Below are 10768 nucleotides of genomic sequence, written 5' to 3'. Positions count from 1 at the left end.
ACACACACACACACACAGGCACTCCTACACACACTCACTCACACACACAGGCACTCCTGCACACACTCACACACAGGCACTCCTACACACATTCACTCACACACAGGCACTCCTACACACATTCACTCACTCACACACACAGGCACTCCTACAGACACTCACTCACACACAGGCACTCCTACAGACACTCACTCACACACACAGGGACTCCTACAAACACTCACTCACTCACACACACTCCTACACAGGCACTCCTACACACACACACACAGGCACTCCTACACACACTCACTCACTCCTACACACACTCACTCACACACACAGGCACTCCTACACACACACACTCACACACAGGCACTCCTGCACACACTCACACACAGGCACTCCTGCACACACTCACACACAGGCACTCCTGCACACACTCACACACAGGCACTCCTACACACACTCACACACAGGCACTCCTACACACACTCACACACAGGCACTCCTACACACACTCACACACAGGCACTCCTACACACACTCACACACAGGCACTCCTACACACATTCACTCACTCACACACACAGGCACTCCTACACACATTCACTCACTCACACACACAGACACTCCTACAGACACTCACTCACACACACACACACTCCTACAGACACTCACTCACACACACACACTCCTACACAGGCACTCCTACACACACACACACAGGCACTCCTACACACACACACACAGGCACTCCTACACACACACACTCACACACACTGGCACTCCTACACACACTCACTCACACAGGCACTCCTACACACACTCACTCACACAGGCACTCCTACACACACTCACTCACACACACTGGCACTCCTACACACACTCACTCACACAGGCACTCCTACACACACTCACTCACACACACTGGCACTCCTACACACACTCACTCACACATACAGGCACTCCTACACACACACACTCACACATACAGGCACTCCTACACACACTCACACACACAGGCACTCCTACACACACACACACACACAGGCACTCCTACACACACACACACACAGGCACTCCTACACACACTCACTCACACACAGGCACTCCACACACTCACTCACTCACACACACAGGCACTCCTACACACACACACTCACTCACACACACAGGCACTCCTACACACACTCGCACTCCTACACACACTCACTCACACACACTCGCACTCCTACACACACTCACTCACACACACAGGCACTCCTACACACACTCACTCACACACACAGGCACTCCTACACACACTCACTCACACACACAGGCACTCCTACACACACTCACTCACACACACAGGCACTCCTACACACACTCACTCACACACACAGGCACTCCTACACACACTCACTCACACACACAGGCACTCCTGTACACACTCACTCACACACAGGCACTCCTACACAAATTCACTCACTCACATACACAGGCACTCCTACACACATTCACTCACTCACACACACAGGCACTCCTACACACATTCACTCACTCACACACACAGGCACTCCTACAGACACTCACTCACACACACAGGCACTCCTACAGGCACTCGCTCACACACAGGCACTCCTACAGACACTCACTCACACACACAGGGACTCCTACAGACACTCACTCACACACACAGGGACTCCTACACACACTCACTCACACACACTCCTACACACACTCACTCACTCACACACACTCCTACACACACTCACTCACTCACACACACTCCTACACAGGCACTCCTACACACACACACTCCTACACAGGCACTCCTACACACACACACAGGCACTCCTACACACACACACAGGCACTCCTACACACACACACAGGCACTCCTACACACACTCACACACACAGGCACTCCTACACACACACACACACACACAGGCACTCCTACACACACTCACACACAGGCACTCCTACACACACTCACACACACACAGGCACTCCTACACACACTCACACACACACAGGCACTCCTACACACACACACACACACACAGGCACTCCTACACACACACACACACACACACAGGCACTCCTACACACACTCACACACAGGCACTCCTACACACACTCACACACAGGCACTCCTACACACACACACACACACAGGCACTCCTACACACACACACACACACAGGCACTCCTACACACACACACACACACACAGGCACTCCTACACACACACACTCACTCACACACACAGGCACTCCTACACACACACACTCACTCACACACACAGGCACTCCTACACACACACACTCACTCACACACACAGGCACTCCTACACACACACACTCACTCACACACACAGGCACTCCTACACACACACACTCACACACACAGGCACTCCTACACACACACACTCACTCACACACACACAGGCACTCCTACACACACAGGCACTCCTACACACACAGGCACTCCTTCACACACAGGCACTCCTACACACACTCACACACAGGCACTCCTACACACACTCACACACAGGCACTCCTACACACACTCACACACAGGCACTCCTACACACACTCACACACAGGCACTCCTACACACACTCACACACAGGCACTCCTACACACACTCACACACAGGCACTCCTACACACACTCACACACAGGCACTCCTACACACACTCACACACAGGCACTCCTACACACACTCACACACACACAGGCACTCCTACACACACTCACACACACACAGGCACTCCTACACACACACACACACACAGGCACTCCTACACACACACACACAGGCACTCCTACACACACTCACACAGGCACTCCTACACACACTCACTCACACACACAGGCACTCCTACACACACTCACTCACACACACAGGCACTCCTACACACACTCACTCACACACACAGGCACTCCTACACACACAGGCACTCCTACACACACAGGCACTCCTACACACACAGGCACTCCTACACACACTCACACACAGGCACTCCTACACACACTCACACACAGGCACTCCTACACACACTCACACACAGGCACTCCTACACACACTCACACACACACAGGCACTCCTACACACACACACACACACAGGCACTCCTACACACACTCACACAGGCACTCCTACACACACACTCACACAGGCACTCCTACACACACACACATAGGCACTCCTACACACACACACATAGGCACTCCTACACACACTCACTCACACACACAGGCACTCCTACACACACTCACTCACACACACAGGCACTCCTACACACACTCACTCACACACACAGGCACTCCTACACACACTCACTCACACACACAGGCACTCCTACACACACTCACTCACACACACAGGCACTCCTACACACACAGGCACTCCTACACACACACACACAGGCACTCCTACACACACTCACACAGGCACTCCTACACACACTCACACAGGCACTCCTACACACACAGGCACTCCTACACACACACACACAGGCACTCCTACACACACACACACAGGCACTCCTACACACACTCACTCACACACACAGGCACTCCTACACACACTCACACACACAGGCACTCCTACACACACTCACTCACACACACAGGCACTCCTACACACACTCACTCACACACACAGGCACTCCTACACACACTCACTCACACACACAGGCACTCCTACACACACTCACTCACACACACAGGCACTCCTACACACACTCACTCACACACACAGGCACTCCTACACACACTCACTCACACACACAGGCACTCCTACACACACTCACTCACACACACAGGCACTCCTACACACACTCACTCACACACACAGGCACTCCTACACACACACACTCACTCACACACACAGGCACTCCTACACACACTCACTCACACACACAGGCACTCCTACACACACACACACATTCACTCACACACACAGGCACTCCTACACACACACACACTCACTCACACACACAGGCACTCCTACACACATTCACTCACACACACAGGCACTCCTACACACACACCCACTCACTCACACACACAGGCACTCCTACACACACACCCACTCACTCACACACACAGGCACTCCTACACACACACCCACTCACACACACACACAGGCACTCCTACACACACACCCACTCACTCACACACACAGGCACTCCTACACACACACCCACTCACTCACACACACAGGCACTCCTACACACACACCCACTCACTCACACACACAGGCACTCCTACACACACACACCCACTCACTCACACACACAGGCACTCCTACACACACACCCACTCACTCACACACACAGGCACTCCTACACACACACCCACTCACTCACACACACAGGCACTCCTACACACACACCCACTCACTCACACACACAGGCACTCCTACACACACACCCACTCACTCACACACACAGGCACTCCTACACACACACCCACTCACTCACACACACAGGCACTCCTACACACACACCCACTCACTCACACACACAGGCACTCCTACACACACACCCACTCACTCACACACACAGGCACTCCTACACACACACCCACTCACTCACACACACAGGCACTCCTACACACACACCCACTCACTCACACACACAGGCACTCCTACACACACACCCACTCACTCACACACACAGGCACTCCTACACACACACCCACTCACTCACACACAGGCACTCCTACACTCACACCCACTCACTCACACACAGGCACTCCTACACTCACACACACACTCACACACACAGGCACTCCTACACACACACAAACTCACACACACAGGCACTCCTACACACACACACTCACACACACAGGCTCTCCTACACACACACACACTCACACACACAGGCACTCCTACACACACACACACTCACACACACAGGCACTCCTACACACACACACACTCACACACACAGGCACTCCTACACACACACACACTCACACACACAGGCACTCCTACACACACACACACTCACTCACACACACAGGCACTCCTACACACACACCCACTCACTCACACACACAGGCACTCCTACACACACACCCACTCACTCACACACACAGGCACTCCTACACACACACCCACTCACTCACACACACAGGCACTCCTACACACACACCCACTCACTCACACACACAAGCACTCCTACACACACACCCACTCACTCACACAGGCACTCCTACACACACACACACTCACACACACAGGCACTCCTACACACACACCCACTCACTCACACACACAGGCACTCCTACACACACACCCACTCACTCACACACACAGGCACTCCTACACACACACCCACTCACTCACACACACAAGCACTCCTACACACACACCCACTCACTCACACAGGCACTCCTACACACACACACACTCACACACACAGGCACTCCTACACACACACACACTCACTCACACACACAGGCACTCCTACACACACACACTCACTCACACAGGCACTCCTACACACACACACACTCACTCACACAGGCACTCCTACACACACACACTCACTCACACACACAGGCACTCCTACACACACACACACTCACACACACAGGCACTCCTACACACACACACACTCACTCACACACACAGGCACTCCTACACACACACACTCACTCACACACACAGGCACTCCTACACACACACACACACTCACACACACACAGGCACTCCTACACACACACACACTCACTCACACACACTCGCACTCCTACACACACACTCGCACTCCTACACACATCCACTCACACACAGGCACTCCTACACACATCCACTCACACACAGGCACTCCTACACACACTCACTCACACACACACATAGGCACTCCTACACACACTCACTCACGCACACAGGCACTCCTACACACACTCACTCACACACACAGGCACTCCTACACACACTCACTCACACACACAGGCACTCCTACACACACTCACTCACACACACAGGCACTCCTACACACACACTCACTCACACACACAGGCACTCCTACACACATTCACTCACACACACAGGCACTCCTACACACACACACTCACTCACACACACACACTCACTCTCACACACAGGCACTCCTACACACACTCACTCACACACACAGGCACTCCTACACACACTCACTCACACACACAGGCACTCCTACACACACTCACTCACACACACAGGCACTCCTACACACACTCACTCACACACACAGGCACTCCTACACACACACACTCACTCTGACACACACAGGCACTCCTACACACACACACTCACTCACACACACAGGCACTCCTACACACACACACTCACTCACACACACAGGCACTCCTACACAAATTCACTCACACACACAGGCAATCCTACACACATTCACTCACACACACAGGCACTCCTACACACACTCACTCACACACACAGGCACTCCTACACACACTCACTCACACACACAGGCACTCCTACACACACTCACTCACACACACAGGCACTCCTACACACACTCACTCACACACACAGGCACTCCTACACACACTCACTCACACACACAGGCACTCCTACACACACTCACTCACTCTCACACACAGGCACTCCTACACACACTCACTCACTCACACACAGGCACTCCTACACACACTCACTCACTCACACAGGCACTCCTACACACACTCACACACACACACAGGCACTCCTACACACACACACACAAGCACTCCTACACACACACACACACACATAGGCACTCCTACACACACTCACACACACACAGGCACTCCTACACACAGGCACTCCTACACACACACACTCACTCACACACACAGGCACTCCTACACACACACACTCACTCACACACACAGGCACTCCTACACACACACACTCACTCTGACACACAGGCACTCCTACACACACACACTCACTCACACACACACAGGCACTCCTACAGACACACACTCACTCACACACACACAGGCACTCCTACACACACACACACTCACTCACACACACACAGGCACTCCTACACACACTCACTCACTCTCACACACAGGCACTCCTACACACACACACTCACTCACACACACACAGGCACTCCAACACACACACACACTCTCACACACACACAGGCACTCCTACACACACACACACTCTCACACACAGGCACTCCTACACACACACACTCTCACACACAGGCACTCCTACACACACAGGCATTCCTACACACTCACACACAGGCACTCCTACACACACACTCACTCACACACACACAGGCACTCCTACACACACACACACACAGGCACTCCTACACACACACACACACACAGGCACTCCTACACACACACACTCACTCACACACAGGCACTCCTACACACACACACTCACTCTCACACACAGGCACTCCTACACACACTCACTCACACACACAGGCACTCCTACACACACTCACTCACTCACACACACAGGCACTCCTACACACACACACTCACTCAGACACACACAGGCACTCCTACACACATTCACTCACACACACAGGCACTCCTACACACACTCACTCACACACACAGGCACTCCTACACACACTCACTCACACACACAGGCACTCCTACACACACTCACTCACACACACAGGCACTCCTACACACACTCACTCACACACACAGGCACTCCTACACACACTCACTCACACACACAGGCACTCCTACACACACTCACTCACACACACAGGCACTCCTACACACACTCACTCACTCTCACACACAGGCACTCCTACACACACTCACTCACTCACACACACAGGCACTCCTACACACACTCACACACACACACAGGCACTCCTACACACACTCACACACACACACAGGCACTCCTACACACACACACACAAGCACTCCTACACACACTCACACACACACATAGGCACTCCTACACACACTCACACACACACAGGCACTCCTACACACACTCACTCACACACACAGGCACTCCTACACACACACACTCACTCACACACACAGGCACTCCTACACACACACACTCACTCACACACACAGGCACTCCTACACACACACACTCACTCACACACACAGGCACTCCTACACACACACACTCACTCTGACACACAGGCACTCCTACACACACACACTCACTCACACACACACAGGCACTCCTACAGACACACACTCACTCACACACACACAGGCACTCCTACACACACACACTCACTCACACACACACAGGCACTCCTACACACACACACTCACTCACACACACACAGGCACTCCTACACACACTCACTCACTCTCACACACAGGCACTCCTACACACACACACTCACTCACACACACACAGGCACTCCAACACACACACACACTCTCACACACACACAGGCACTCCTACACACACACACTCACTCTCACACACAGGCACTCCTACACACACTCTCACACACACACAGGCACTCCTACACACACACACTCACTCTCACACACAGGCACTCCTACACACACTCACTCTCACACACAGGCACTCCTACACACACAGGCATTCCTACACACTCACACACAGGCACTCCTACACACACACTCACTCACACACAGGCACTCCTACACACACACACACACAGGCACTCCTACACACACACACACACACAGGCACTCCTACACACACACACACACACTCCTACACACACACACACACACACTCCTACACACACACACACACACACACTCCTACACACACACACACACACACACTCCTACACACACACACACACACACTCCTACACACACACACACACACACTCCTACACACACACACACACACACTCCTACACACACACACACACACACTCCTACACACACACACACACACTCCTACACACACACACACACACACTCCTACACACACACACACACACTCCTACACACACACACACTCCTACACACACACACACTCCTACACACACACACACTCCTACACACACACACTCCTACACACACACACACACACTCCTACACACACTCACTCACTCTCACACACAGGCACTCCTACACACACAGGCACTCCTACACACACACACACACAGGCACTCCTACACACACTCACTCACACACACAGGCACTCCTACACACACTCACTCACACACACAGGCACTCCTACACACACACACACTCACTCACACACACACAGGCACTCCTACACACACACTCACTCTCTCTCACACACAGGCACTCCTACACACCCACTCACTCTCTCTCACACACAGGCACTCCTACACACACTCACTCTCTCTCACACACAGGCACTCCTACACACACTCACTCACTCTCACACACAGGCACTCCTACACACACTCACTCACTCTCACACACAGGCACTCCTACACACACTCACTCACACACACAGGCACTCCTACACACACTCACTCACACACACAGGCACTCCTACACACACACTCACTCACACACACAGGCACTCCTACACACATTCACTCACACACACAGGCACTCCTACACACACACACTCACTCACACACAGGCACTCCTACACACACTCACTCACACACACAGGCACTCCTACACACACTCACTCACACACACAGGCACTCCTACACACACTCACTCACACACACAGGCACTCCTACACACACTCACTCACACACACAGGCACTCCTACACACACACACTCACTCTGACACACACAGGCACTCCTACACACACACACTCACTCACACACACAGGCACTCCTACACACACACACTCACTCACACACACAGGCACTCCTACACACATTCACTCACACACACAGGCACTCCTACACACATTCACTCACTCTCACACACAGGCACTCCTACACACACTCACTCACTCACACACAGGCAGTCCTACACACACTCACTCACACAGGCACTCCTACACACACTCACACACACACACAGGCACTCCTACACACACACACACAAGCACTCCTACACACACACACACACACACACATAGGCACTCCTACACACACTCACACACACACAGGCACTCCTACACACAGGCACTCCTACACACACACACTCACTCACACACACAGGCACTCCTACACACACACACTCACTCACACACACAGGCACTCCTACACACACACACTCACTCTGACACACAGGCACTCCTACACACACACACTCACTCACACACACACAGGCACTCCTACACACACACACTCACTCACACACACACAGGCACTCCTACAGACACACACTCACTCACACACACACAGGCACTCCTACAGACACACACTCACTCACACACACACAGGCACTCCTACACACACACACTCACTCACACACACACAGGCACTCCTACACACACACACTCACTCACACACACACAGGCACTCCTACACACACTCACTCACTCTCACACACAGGCACTCCTACACACACTCACTCACTCTCACACACAGGCACTCCTACACACACAGGCACTCCTACACACACACTCACTCACACACACACACACACAGGCACTCCTACACACACACACAGGCACTCCTACACACACACACTCACTCACACACACACAGGCACTCCTACACACACACACTCACTCACACACACACAGGCACTCCTACACACACTCACTCACACACACACAGGCACTCCTACACACACTCACTCACACACACACAGGCACTCCTACACACACTCACTCACACACACACAGGCACTCCTACACACACTCACTCACACACACACACAGGCACTCCTACACACACTCACTCA

Source organism: Chiloscyllium plagiosum, unplaced genomic scaffold (assembly GCF_037043375.1).
Source record: "Chiloscyllium plagiosum isolate Xiang-an unplaced genomic scaffold, Cpla_swu_hap1 HiC_scaffold_21, whole genome shotgun sequence".
In the NCBI taxonomy this organism is placed as follows: Eukaryota; Metazoa; Chordata; class Chondrichthyes; order Orectolobiformes; family Hemiscylliidae; genus Chiloscyllium; species Chiloscyllium plagiosum.
Note: the sequence above shows the minus strand (reverse complement) of the source record.